Below are 5,554 nucleotides of genomic sequence, written 5' to 3' on the forward strand. Positions count from 1 at the left end.
AATCTTTCTACGGACAGCAGCAGTGGCGTGTTTTGGAAAAATTACCATAAATTGTGGGAGTTGAGATAAAGGCTGAATAAATTATGTAATTAAAGCTTGATGCGTCTAGTTTTGTATACAAGAAATCGTGTAAGTAAAGGGGTTGCCGATAATGAGATTTTCAAAGTTGTGTGAGACAGAGTCAGAATGGCTCCGAAATCCCCTGTTCAGTATTCGGAAAATCATTATAAATCGTACAAAAATGATTATAAGATAAAATTTTACGCTTAGATTCCTTAATGAGTCTAATTTCAAACAAAATAAACAAAAACACATTCTGAATTCTGTACAATGAGAAATTAAATTCTTAGTGAAGAGTAGTCAGAGTAGTCAAGCAGTAAAATAGAGGAAACTTTGAGAAAAATCTGGTATTGATTGGCCAAACCAAAAATTTTGAAAATTTTGTGGATAGAGGATATACGAGTCTATTTTCATGGAAAATTAGCAGCACATAATTTGGAATTTCGTAACCCCAGTTACAAATAATTTAACGACTGTTGCTCAGGAAAACAGCTTGTAGAGAATTTGTGGTTATGTTGTAAACATGGATAAAACTTGTTTTAGTTGCTCATAAGCTATTGATTAAACCCATACGTGAATTCTAAATTGCGATATTATAAAAAGATATATGAGTGTTAGATGGATCTTTGATATTAAAATTTGTGAAATTGTAAGTTTATAAGTATTCGAATATGAAATGATAGTATGGCTTGAAATTGAATTATTCATTGGGAAATGATAGATGTAGATTCAGCCAAGCCAAAGTGAAAGTATATGTGGTATGTGAAGTATATTTGGATAATTGTGATGTGAATACATGAAAATTTATATTTTGATTTAGGATTTTATGTGATGGATGTGAATGTGTATATATGAGCTAAGGCCGAATGGCAAATGTGATGAATGTGAACATGCATACGTGTGATAAGGCCGAATGGCCAATGTGATGAATATGAACATGCATATATGTGATCAGGCAGAATGGCCAATGTGATGAACGTGGAAGTGTATATATGTGGGAAAGCCGAATGGTTAATACGAAATGTGTATGAGATGGAAATGTGGTAAAGCCAAATGGCTAATGTGAGATATGTATGAGATGTGTATATATATATATTGTGGCCAAATGACAAACGGCGGAAGGTGTGTTTTATTAGATATTTGATGAGGTAAATGAATTACAAATATGATAGTCGATGTGAATGTTGTAACATGTGAATAAATATGTATGAAACTCTATGATGTAAACCCGGGATTAAAGACCAGATGACCATATGTGGTGACTATATGCAGGTTAAGACCACGACTTCGTGTGGAGATTTCATCTGAGCTAAAGGTCTCGCCGATAATCCGAGTAGAGTTTAAAGCTATAAGACTTCGCAATAAGAATTGCTTATAAATATATTCAATGCGAAAGGTTAAACAGGTATGTACTCCAAGTTTATATGTGAGCTTGATTTAAACTAAATCATAAGGCAGTTATGTGATGCATACGTGAGCAATCTATGAGACTATTCCTATGATTATGTGACATCGGATCAGTGTGAGAGGTTATGTGAAATTATACAATATATCTATGTCACATGAGCTCACTTTTATGTGAAAGTTTATCTGCCTATTGTATATGATGAGATGTGCATATTCGGTAAAGGGATAGTATGCCCGAAGGAAGAGTGAAATAAAGATACGAACAACTATGTTATAATTTGATTATTATCTGTTGACACTGGTTAAAACTTACTAAGCATTGTAATGCTTACTCCGGTTACTTTGTTTCCTCTGTTTTATAGATCTCATTTGGAAGCTAAAGGCTCAGGGATCGTCAGCAACTAGTCACACTATCACTATCCACTGCTTGTTACTGTTATGTTTTGAATTATTTTATGGCATGTATAGAATAGACTAGTGGCGGAAGAATATTTTGGTTAATGTATATAAGCCATGCGAAAATGGCATCTTTTGAATGTTTACTTAGAGAAGTTTAAATTTTATCCCTGGTTGTGCTTAGTACTTATTTAAATGAATGATCTTTATTTCAAGAAAAGTTCAAAATTTTACGGTTCTGACATGAGTTACAAGTCCGGTAATGCCCCTTACCTATTCCGGCGACGGTTACGGGATAGGGGTGTTACACATCAAACATGGATCAATAGTCTAGAAATATTAAACCAAGAATTAAGCATACAAAATTGAGAACAATATCTAATTATTTATTGTATAAAATAAAAATCAAAAGACTAATTCATTATAGGGCTCATCTCCCTAGGTGTTTAGAAAATTGGTTCATGCTAGCAAATAAAAACATCCCAAAGATAGTATAACCACAAGAAACAATGAAACTTATAATAATCTCCAAATAAATCAAAAGGGAATCTTCAATCCTGATGGACATCTGCTTCAGAATCTGATTCAATGGTGTTTTTTTAGTTATTTTCTTGAGTATTAGATGAAAACTCACTCATATCTTCTTATTTTTGTCATATATAGATATCATATTGCCCGAAAAACCTAAAAATTATGTTTTTCCACTAAGTACCCTACTTCATCTGAGCTTCAAATGGCTTTGGCATTAACTATGTCAATGGTCCCAGATTATTGGTTAACAGAGAATCAAAGTCAATTTACCAATGAATCACCAAATGTTATGGTTCTAAAATATGATTTTAAAATTTTATTCAGAAGTAATTCACGAGATCATGTTCTAGCCTCAATTTTAATGCGTTTTTGGATGATTAGTTGATGTAAAATGGTGAATTTTATGCTCCTAATCCTTTAAATTCATGTTTTTATACTTATGAGAGCATTTGTGAGCAAAATGAGTGAAAATCGAAAAATCAAAGCAAGCTTCAAGAGCCACACGGGCTGGGCCATTCAACACAGTCTAGACATAAGACCGTTTGAGCCACATGGGCTAACACACACCTAGGTGCCAGGCTGTGTCAATTTCACAAATCGCACTCCAAACATGTGGGAAAACGTATTTTTGGGGTTTTTTGGGCATTCTAAAACCTATATATGACAAAAATAAGAATAGGCAAGGGAGCCATCATAGAATATTCAAGAAAACAACTCAAAAAAAACCATTGAAGCCGACTCTAAAACATATTTCTATCAAGATTAAAGATCTCTTTTTGATTTCTTTAAATTTTATTATGAGTTTCTTTATTTCTTATTGTTATACTATTTTTGAGATATTTTTATTTGCTATCTGTTAGATTTATAAAATAAATCTAAAATAAAACTTAAACTGTAAACCAGGATCTGTCATGTCAAATCATTAAGAATAAATCAAGAACAAAACTAGATGTGGAAGCGTAGTTGAATCCATGGATTCCTTGAAACTTTCTGGAACTTGGGGATTTGATCTTCCAAATTAGCACACAAGAAATTCAGAGAATATCTGCTCTCTCTTTCCTAATGATGGGATATTAGAAAAGATATCTTGTGTATGATTTGAGGACCATAACCCTAATATTTATAACCTTAGCATATTAGTTCTAATCAAATTCTAATTAGCCCATCATTAATTAGAATTTGATTAGAAGAGTATCTACACATATTTGACTCATACTTTATTTAATAATTAAAATCCCAATAAAATTCTAACCAAATTAGATCACTTTTAATTTGGGCTGACCTATCATGATAGTAAATAATAACATGTAATTATCCTTATTATATATGTGATGTCCAAATTTTCCAACACTATCATGAACTAATTTTCTAAATACCTAATAAGATGAACCCTATGATGGATTCCGTTATTTGATTTCTATTTTTACGTAATTATACTTGGATCTTGTTCTCAATTACGTGTGCTTAATTCTTGGTTTAATATTTTTAGACTATTAATCAATGTTTGATGTGCTTAAATTAGAGGAGGAATAGACCATTTTTAAGATTAGATCTAGCATAATTGAGTGGAGTTGCATACAATCCTAGAAATAGGATGACATAAATCTACCATATTAGAGTATCTTATAGGGGATCCATAGATCGAGTTAATGCGATAATGGGGGTTTTAATTAGAAAAGGAATTTCAATTAATCAACCTAGAGTCAGTGGCTCTTAGTCTTGAAGAGAGATATTAGCATAATTGAGGGATTCTATGGATCAAGATACTAAGTGAAGAAATTGCGTAATATAGATTGATAATGATAGATGAAGTCTAGGTGAATTCTTTCTTGGGTATTGTCTCGCTCCTTAGGTGTTAATCGTTTATTTTCTTGATTTGTTATTTGTCGTGTTCTTTAGTTAATTAATTTAGTTAATTTTAGTTTTAATCAATCACTCTAAATTTTTGGTTAAAATAATAGAAAGACGGTGATTACTAGTACTTTTAGTCCTTATATTTGCTCACCTTAGCTATACTATTAATTGATATGTGCATTTTGCTTTGTCGAATTTTTAGTGGGTTTATGATTGGAATCAAGTTTTTGGTACCGTTGTCGAGGACTAAAATATTAGGAAAACTTTATTTCTATTAATTTAGCCATTTTTTATTTTTATTTTAATATTTTTGTTTTTAATTTATTTTTACATTCTATTTTTTTTTTCGTTTGTTTGATTCTGACAAGATCTTTTGGTTTATAATTAGAGGAAACCCATCGAGACTGTTAATTTTTTTAAAGTTAAGTTGAAAACACTGCTCGTAAAAATCATAGAGAGGTTAGAGAAGCAAGGCAAAATAAACAAAATATAGTAGACGATCAAGAGGAAAAGGATATTACTATGGAGATGGGTGATAATCAAAATAATCAGCAACTTTCTGCAGCTCTTGCTTCTTGTACTATGTATGATTATGCTAAGCCCACTCTAATTGGGGCAGAACCGAGTAGTGAGACCTACCATTGCTGCAAACAATTTTGGGTTGAAGGCGAACAAAATGCAGATGGTACAACAGTATGTTCAGTTTGATGGTTTACAAGATGAAGATTCAAATACTCATTTGACTGACTTTCTAGAGATTTGCAACACATTTCACATCAATAGTGCTACTATTGATGCCATACGCTTACGGTTGTTCCTATTCTCTTTAAAGATCAAGGCAAAACAGTGGTTGAGTTCACTTCTATAAGGTTTTATCACTACTTGAGCGCAAATGACTGAAATTTTTCTATTGAAATATTTTCTACCGGCTAAAATAACTAAGTTGAGGAATGACATCACTTCTTTTGTTCAGCTTGATATTGAGACTCTTTATGATACATGGGAGATATTTAAGGATTTGTTGATAAGGTTTCCTCATCATGGACTACCTATGTGGCTCTAAGTTCAAACTTTTTACAATGATTTAAATCCCTCGACTAGGCAACTAATTGATACAGTAGCTGACGGATCACTGAATAATAAAACACCTGAGGAAACTCAAGAGTTTATTGAGGAGATGACACTGAATAATTATCAGTGACAAGTCATGAGAAAGAAACCAATTAAAGCATCCGATGTTTTTAATATTGATGCAGTTTCTATGTTAGCAGCTCAAGTTGAAGCACTTAGTAAGAAAATTGATGGT

General features: G+C 32.1%; 1 non-coding gene across 1 annotated transcript; it reads right to left on the reverse strand.

Annotated features, from left to right (window-relative positions):
* Positions 1-5,188: 5,188 nt before the first annotated feature.
* Positions 5,189-5,295, reverse strand: LOC128295986 (small nucleolar RNA R71). The gene has a single exon (XR_008286534.1). It is a non-coding gene; the product is annotated as a small nucleolar RNA R71 (small nucleolar RNA).
* Positions 5,296-5,554: the final 259 nt, after the last annotated feature.

This window comes from Gossypium arboreum, chromosome 7, assembly GCF_025698485.1.
Source record: "Gossypium arboreum isolate Shixiya-1 chromosome 7, ASM2569848v2, whole genome shotgun sequence".
NCBI classification, from domain to species: domain Eukaryota; kingdom Viridiplantae; phylum Streptophyta; class Magnoliopsida; order Malvales; family Malvaceae; genus Gossypium; species Gossypium arboreum.